Raw genomic sequence first — 9,084 nt, 5'->3', positions numbered from 1 at the left:
CCTCAGTGACGATGTTTCCATGTTAAGGAGATAATTCTGAAGCTGGAATTTGGAGAGGCTTGTTTTTTTTGTGTTTCATTTCATTTCAATGAGAACTCACCCAAGAAAATTTACTATCATTCAAACAGGAATTTTCCTTGGGACTCTGGATGCCCACACCTTGGTACAGCCAATTCTTTTTCTTTAATGTGCTGTATTGCTTTCAGTACATTAAGAGTATTACTTTCCAAGTGCTACAGGGAGATGTTCTTTATAGGTTCAGTAAATCACAGGATAAGAACTAATTGAAACTTGCTTGCTATACCTTTGTGGGCTAAGTCTTGCAACAGGAAAGCAATCAGCCAGCAATTAAAATGCTAATGCAGGGCTCACCCTAGTTGGGTGCTCTTGCCAAAATGCAATGGGCAGTCCCAGCAGAATTCGTAACAGCCAGCTTGGGCTGGACTTAATTTAAAAGCCATCGATTTATCAGAGTTGCAAATAACACTGCAGGAGCATTTTGCCAATGAAAAATAACTATGACAACAATGATAATAATAAAAGAATCGTTTGTTATGATGCAAAGCAAATTATTGTCAATGATCTGAGCCTAGTCAGCTCAGCTATTCAGGATTTAGTACAAATAAAACCAGCATCTGGGGTTCATCCCCCAAGGCTTGCTCTCCTAGGGACCCAGCCCCTAAGCAAAGCTGCAGGTACCACATTCAAATAGTCCAGACCGGAAAAGTGACAGAGGCATGTTGAAGTGCATCCATCTTATGGACTCTGGGGTTGAACTGACCTCGATTCAAATCCTGAATCTGCCACTTGCTAGCTCTTGGTCTCCGTCAAGTTATTTCTATACCATCTGCCTCAGTTTCCCCATCTGTATAATGAAGATATTAACAATACCTGCCTCATAAAGTTACGGTGAGAGTTAAATGTGAGACTGTACAGCAGTTAACACAGTGCTGGTACAGAATGAGTGCTTATAAAATGAGCTCTCGTTGCCACTGTCATTATTTCTCTCTCTGGATACTGCCCCTTCTCAGGTCGTCCCCCTCACATGCTCTGTGGGGCTGCCTTACCTGCTGCCCTTTGCCTTGTACCTGTTACTGAGTTTTCTTCCCAAAGCCCTCCATGGCTGCTTCGTTGGGAATCAATATTCCCACCTCACCCCTGTTTAGCAGAACCCGTTGGTACTGTGTTCCACAGCCCAGGGCAGTATCCAGATGGCCCCACACCCAGCCTGGCCTTAGAGTCTCTGCCAAGGCCTCTGGGTTTCCAAGCAGGGAGCTTAATAGGTTCCTACCAAATTTCCCTCTTACTGAGGGAAACTTTAAGAGCAATAGATTTACATAAACTCTAGTTCAATTCAACAAAAAAATAAACAGAGTCCATCGTGATGGGTGAGGCACCGTGCTGGGCAGGCTGTTGCTGCCCTTTGTATCTCTCCACTCTGAAATCAGGTGGTGCAGTAAACAGGTTAATGCCCTCCACACACATACACAAAGGTGGCCACATCCTAACTCCCAGGATCTGTCACTATCTTACCTTTTGTGACAAAGAGAGCTTTGCAGATGGGATTACATTAAGGACCTTGAGGTAGGGGGATTCTCTTGCATTATTCAGATGGAAATAAAAGGGAATTTGGACCCAATTCCTTGGTACAGCTGCTTTAACCTGTGCAGTCACATTTTAAATGAGAGTTAATAAAAAATTGGTTTGTGGTTCAGGAGTTTTCCTGGAGAAATTCTCAAGAGCAAAAAACTGAAGAATAGAATACATCAACTGCCACAAATATATGGAAACTTCCCCCCTTTTTTTCTGTTGCTTACCATTGTGAGTTAAATTGTGTCCTCCAGAAAGATATGTCGACATCCTAAACTTCTCCCCATCACCTATGAATGTGACCTTATTTGGAACTAGGGTTTTGCAGATGTCGTCAAGCTAAAATGAGAGCATACTGGATTAGGTGGGCCCTACGCCAGCCTGACTAGTGTCCTCATAAGGAGAGAGACAATTGGAGGCAGAGACAACTGCACAGGAAAGAAAACTGTGACAACAGAGGCTGAGAATGGAGCGATGCATCTATGAGCCAAGAGACAGCAAGGATTGCCAGCAACACCAGAAGCTAAAAGGGGCCAGAGCATGACCCCGCTGAAACCTTGAGCTCACACTGCTGGCCCCCAGAACTATGAGAGAATCAATGTCTGTTGTTTTAAGCCATGAAGCTTGCGGTATTTTGTTATAGTAAGACCCTTCCCAACTGGAGGCTTTAGAGAATACAAGTCCCTTAAGTTGTCTTGGCTACAGCTAATTCAAGCTGAAAGCTTCAATGTCAACTTCGCCCTGGTAGGAAGAACAGCAGCAATAACAGCTGTCAAGCATCAAACCCATCCTACAAGCTGAGAGGAGCCCTCTAGGTTGCATCATCCCACTAAGTACAGTCAGAAAATACTGCCTGCTCAGCAAGTTGACCCTCTTAGTTGAAGACAAATAACTCATAGGAAAGGAGCTTCATGATGCTGAGACCCAGGGGATGGCTTTTTCTCAATACTTTCCAGCCCCATCCCACTCCACTGCTTCTTAAAAAACCAAAATTGTCTAGATTCTTGGAGCTGAGGGTTAAGTGACACATATTTGTCACCAACTTGTAACCTCAGGTACATTTCTTAACCTCTTTCTCCTGGGTTTCTTCATCCATAAAGTGAAACCATAACAATGGCTCTTTCTAGATACAGGCTTATTATAAAAATCAAAGGATTGTACTATTTTTACACAGCCATTAATTATTTGAGTTACATCCCATCTGCCCTGGAAGGTCCTGAGGGGCGGAGAATAAGCACATTCAGAAACAGTGCTGGATCTATCGTGGATCTGTGCCCCAACGAAGAAAGCTCTATGTGATTTTCAGCCCAGACTTGTGATTTGATTCACCGAGAGTCTCCCTTTTCTTCTGCCTAAGCCACGCACCTTAATGTTTCCTTTCTTTGGGGATCTATAAAGCTAATACTATTTTAATCAGTACGATGGTGAGAGGTGACAGTGGGGGCTATGTCAGAGTTGGCAAGAGCCAATGGAACAGGCGTTCTGCAAAACAAAGACAGGAACTATGCACCAGCACCTTCTCATCTTCCCTTCCTCCTGGGGCCCCCATGTTGACCCCATGCTATTCCCAGACACATATCCTAACACTCTGTCTACTTAAAGTAGTATATAAGTGATTACTCTTGGCTAACACCTTCCTTGATAACAAGGCATTACTCCTCCCACTTTCTTAGCTAAGAAAGTTTCTCTGAGAAGCTAAATACCCTCTGTTCTTTTTTAAATTGACATATAATAATTATATATATTTATGGGGTAGTGTTTTTTAATACACATATGTATAGTAATCAGATCAGGGTAATGTAGCATATCCATCATTGCAAATATTTATTGTTTGTGTTGGGAGCATTCAATATCCTTCTAGCCGTTTGAAACTATATCGTATATTATTAACTGTAGTCATCCTACAGTGGTATAGAACACTAGAAACTCCTCTTATTTAGCTGTAATTTTGTATCCTTCAACAAATCTCTCCCTATCCCCCTCTTCCCCCTACCCTCCCCAGCCTGTAGTGCTCTCTGTTCCACTTCTTCTTTCTTCTATGAGATCAACTTTTTGGCTTCCACATATGAGTCAGAACATGTGGTATTTAACTTTCTGTTCCTGGCTTATTTTACTTAACATAATGTCCTCCAGTTTCTTGCTTAGTGCCACAATGATAGAATTTTGTTCTTTTTTATGGCTGAGTAGTATTTCATTGTGTATATATACCACATTTTCATTACCCATTCATCTGTTGTTGGACACCTAGGTTCATTCCATATCTTGACTTTTGTGAATAGCACTGCAATAAACACAGAGGTGCAGGTGTCTCTTCGATGCACTGATTTCCTTTCCTTTAGATAAATGCCCAGTAGTGAGATTGCTGGATCATATGGTAGTTCTACTTTTAGCTTTTTGAGCCATCTCCATACCATTTTCCAGAGTGGCTGTACTAGTTTACATTCCCACCAACAGTGTATAAGAGTTCCCTTTTTCTCCATATCCTTGTTAGTGTTTGTTATTTTTTGTCTTTTTTTTAATAGTCATCCTAACTTGCATAAAATGATACCTCATGGTGGTTTTGATTTGCATTTCCCCGAGGATTAGTGAGGTTAAGCACTTTTTCTTATATTTCTTGGCCATTTGTTGTGTTCTTTTGAAAAATGTCTATTCAGAAAATTTGCCCATTTTTGTTTGTTTTCTTGTTGTTGAGACATTTGAGTTATTTCTGTATTCTGGATATTGACCCCCACCCCCCAACTTTTGGATGAATAGCTTGCAAATATTTTCTCCCATTCCATAGGTTGTCTTTTATGTGCCAAATCTTTTTAGTTTAATGTAATCCCATTGTTTATTTTTGTTTTTGTTGCCTGTGCTTCTAAGGTCTTATTCATAAAATCTTTTTCCAGAGTAACATCCTGAAGCATTTTCCCTATGTTTTCTTCTAGTAGTTTTGTAGTTACATTTACATCTTCAATTCACGGTTTTTTTCCCAAGAGAGAGTTCTTGGATCTCACTCAAGAAAGAATTCAAGGTGAATCCATAGAGTAAAATGAAAGCAAGTTTATTAAGAAAGTAAAGGAATAAAAAACGCCTACTCCATAGGCAGAGCAGCCTAATTCATTTTGAGTTGATTTTTGTATAGGGTGAAAGGTAGTTTTATTCTTCTGCATATGACTTCTGTTCTTTCACCTGGGCCTTATGAAAAACATTGTCAAACCCCTTCTTCTTGATAATCTGTTGGGTCAATTTTCCTTGTACAGTGATAGCTGGGATGCAACCCCTGAGCAGGCAGACAACTTCACTCTGCTGACTCATTGAACTTCCAGTCAACAAAACACAAAATCTACACGTTTTTCACATCTGATGTTGGTTCCACTATCTCTCTCCTATTCTCTAATTGTACAGTTAGATTTTTTCAACACAAAAGCAAAACTTAACCAATCATTAAAGCCAACTGAGATCTCTTAGGATCTTGATTCTGTCATCCACCATATGAGCTACCCCTAAGAAAATTTATATCATTCAAAATGTTTCATCAGCCAGCCATTAATGTCTATACCCAAATTGCTATAAAAGACAAGATGCAGGCAAAATCCTATCATTTGGTTCTAGGGACAGCCCTGCATACTATTACAGCTCCATTAAACAGTACTCCTTCAGTATGTTTGTAACTTTATATGTTTGTAACTTTGAACACCCCTAATTCTGCCATAATTAAGCCCACATTTTGCAGGGGAAGTTCTGGATATGTTAAGTTTCTGAAACATTCAGGAGAGGTTGTACATGCAGGTTTAGAGAACAGGAAATAGACAAAGCTAGGAATATCTCTCTCTCTCTCTCTCGTGTGTGTGTGCACGTCTGTGTGCGTGTGGGTATGTGTGTGTCATCAACATAAAGCCGTTAGTATTAGGTGAAACCATGATAAAGAAGACAATCATACAACGAGAGGACTGGTAAGTAGAGACAAGGACCAGAGGTATAAGCATTAAGGAAAAGGTAGAGAAAGAAGCCTGAGAGAAACAGGCAGCAGAGAGGTTAGAGTGAGATCCAGCTAAGAGTGGTGAAACAGAATCTACAGCAGAGTTTAAATCATAAATGAATAAAGCTATAAGAGATCATATTTTTAACCATCAGTGCTGCAGAGAGTTAAGTGAATAAGAGAAAGACTTTAGTCTCAATTTTCTAATTAAAATCTTCCAGATGCCAGGCACGGTGGCTCACGCCTGTAATCCCAGCACTTCGGAAGGCTGAGGCAGATGGATCACCTGAGGCCAGGAGTTCGTGACCAGCCTGACCAACATGCTGAAACCCCATCTCTATTAAAAATACAAAAATTAGCCGGGCGTAGTGGCAGGCACCTATAATCCCAGCTATTTGGGAGGGGTGAGGCAGGAGAACCGCTTGAACCCGGGAGGCAGAGGTTGCAGTGAGCTGAAATCATGCATTGCACTCTAGCCTGGTCAACAGAGTGAGACTCTGTCTCAAAAAAATAAAAAAAATTAAAAAAACCTCCAGAAACTAAAGTTTTGATTTTAAATAAGTGCTTAATAAATGTTTGAATAAATGAATAAAACCAATCACATGTTACATACATATGACCACGGATTAGCTCATCAAAGTATAAGAATTTCTGCAATATTAATGGAGGCTCAACTCTCTGGGATCCTGTATCATTAGCAGAGCTAGAAACTGTTTTCCTATCCACCCAATCAAAAAAGCATAAATAGAAGGGCCCTGCGATGAGACGGTAAAAAGTATCTTGAGTCCTGAAAGAGTAGGGACGTTCCTCATGTAATCATCAACCTCCTCAATGCATCTGTCTCCAGGAAAGTGTCTTGCAAAACTACAGACCCCTCCTCCAATACTCTGCAGTGACATGATCTCAGCTCACTGCCAACTCCACCTCCTAGGTTCAAGTGATTCTCATGCCTCAGCCTCCCAAGCAGCTGGGATTACAGGTGCTCCACCACACCTGGCTAATTTTTGTATTTTTAGTAGAGACAGGGTTTCACCATGTTAGCCAGGCTGGTCTCGAACTCCTGGCCTCAAGTGACCCACCTGCCTCGGCCTCGCAAAGTTCTGGGATTACAGGCATGAGCCACCATACCCGACATAAGTAAAAAATACTTCTATATCAGTATAATTAACAATTTCAAGTGGAAATATAAAAATGAGGAGAAAGGAAATGTCTGGCAACAAAGAAAACACATGTGAACCAAATTTTAAGATTAATAATTTAGAAAAGGGGAAGGATCCTGGAGACCAGCATGTCCATGATGAATTCATGAGAGAGGGAAATCTGGAGTCTTGGTCAGGTCTTAAGGAAAGCCCCACCCCCAATCTCCCAAAGTCCTGCCTTATAGACACTCTTCCCGGGCACCTGCTATGAAGAGAATTCCTCAGTTTGATGCATAAGGTTATCTACCCAGGCTGGGATACACTCTCCTCAGGGAACCCGCTCCACCCTCTACACCCTGCTCTTTGGACTAACTCCATTTGTTGTTAATCTGCCTCTGCTACTAATGGGCAAGCACGCCAGGAGCAGGAATCCTGTGTTTTTCGTGCTTGTCTCTCCAGTCCCTGTTAGGCAGGAATCTAGACCCAACATGGCGGCGTTACCCGGCGTAGCAGGCCTTTTGTTAAAGACTCCTTTCACCCTTGTACGCACCCGCAGACTTACATGTGTCAGAGTTCTGGCTGGGCAACCACACTCCCCCATGACCTGCAGCACACCTGCATTCCACAAGTTCCTAAACAGCAGTTTTGGTTGACAGTTTCCAAAGACCCCTTCCTCATGACCCTTACTCAACTCCTGCCCTAGTAGTTTCAAGACCCCCGAGACCCTGTTTGCACAACCAGCTTCCCTACCTCTCAGGCTATAAGAAGGCCCTACACTCCTCCCTCAGCGTGACTTCCTCGCCCACGCCTTTGGACCGAGGAACCTCGCCCGCAAGCCCTAATGAAAGGCTATTCTCACTGCCATTTGCCTTGTGTCTTCGTTCCCGGTTCGGCCCCAGCCTCAGTTTACCTTTACAGTCCCCACCGTCACGTCAGATACAGTCTCTATAGATGCTTGAGTAGAAATAAGAGAACAAATGCCAGCAGCTCCTCCCACCCCCCATGAAAATCATATCTTTGTGATTTCATTTTAGCTTTTGAAGCCAACACGATCAACTCACTGGCTAAACAGTATCCTATCCTGTGATGCCATCTTTTCTAAAGTTCATAGATTTCTGTGCTTACTAAGAATTTATGTGGCTTCTGTAGCAGTCAGGCAAATTGTGGACCACACTGGTGGAATCCAGACAGAAAAACAGAGTAGCCATCACCAGGAGACCTTAACTGAACTGTTCACGGAGCCAAACTAATAAACTCTCCTTCCACCACAATTCCCACTTCTCTACTTCCAGAAGAGAACATGGGGACACTAGTAATCCAACAAATGACCTCAGGCTAATTAAGTCAATAGTCCCTGCAAATGAGGTTTTTAAACGAAAGCGTTTTAAAGACCTTTAAAAAATGGGATTCATTCCCATTGGGGCTCACAGTTGAGGATAAACACGCAAGTGGGAGAGAGGAAGGGAAAGAAGCAGAATCATCTTCATCCTCTAAAAAGGCAATCACCATTTGGAAATACGAAACGGAGTATGTACAGGTTCTCTTCTATTCCACTGAGCGCGCATGAACGCTTTCTTGATACTTATCAACCATGCAGGAATCAGCATTGAAAGCAAACGAGTATCTGTCTTCCAGTAGTAAATATGTATGCACATGGTTTTGTTTCTCAAAAACTATTATGTCAGGTCTATCTGGTTCTAAAGGAAATAAAAACTACTATAAAGAGCCTGCTGTATTACATCCTATTGCCACAAAAAGAAAATAAAAAATAGGTTGACTGCCTTATTGACTCTGGGCCAAGGGTCAATGTCCTTTAATGTGTTTGACCTTGAGAAAATCCCTTACCCTTTCTAAGCCGCAATTTATTCATAACATAGAAATAGCGACAGTGCAGTAGACAGCTCACAGAAATAGTATACATGGATTTAAAATTACAACCTTAAACAAAGGTGTTACATTTTAGGGATTCCAAAAGGCGTATTTTTTTCACATCTTAACATCTCTAAAATCAGGATGTCTTAAAGTCCTGCAATCACTGTCAGCCAAGGAATGGTGCAATGGTATGAATGCACATGTTCCTCCAAAATTCATATGTTGGAACTTAATCCCAGAAGTGATTATATTAAGAGGTGGGCCTGGCCGGGCGCGGTGGCTCAAGCCTGTAATCCCAGCACTTTGGGAGGCCGAGGCGGGTGGATCACGAGGTCAGGAGATCGAGACCATCCTGGCTAACATGGTGAAACCCCGTCTCTACTAAAAAAATACAAAAAACTAGCCGGGCGAGGTGGCGGGCGCCTGTAGTCCCAGCTACTCGGGAGGCTGAGGCAGGAGAATGGCGTGAACCCGGGAGGCGGAGCTTGCAGTGAGCTGAGATCCGGCCACTGCACTCCAGCC

This window comes from Rhinopithecus bieti, unplaced genomic scaffold, assembly GCF_001698545.2.
Source record: "Rhinopithecus bieti isolate Rb0 unplaced genomic scaffold, ASM169854v2 scaffold_53647, whole genome shotgun sequence".
Taxonomy (NCBI): domain Eukaryota; kingdom Metazoa; phylum Chordata; class Mammalia; order Primates; family Cercopithecidae; genus Rhinopithecus; species Rhinopithecus bieti.
Note: the sequence above shows the minus strand (reverse complement) of the source record.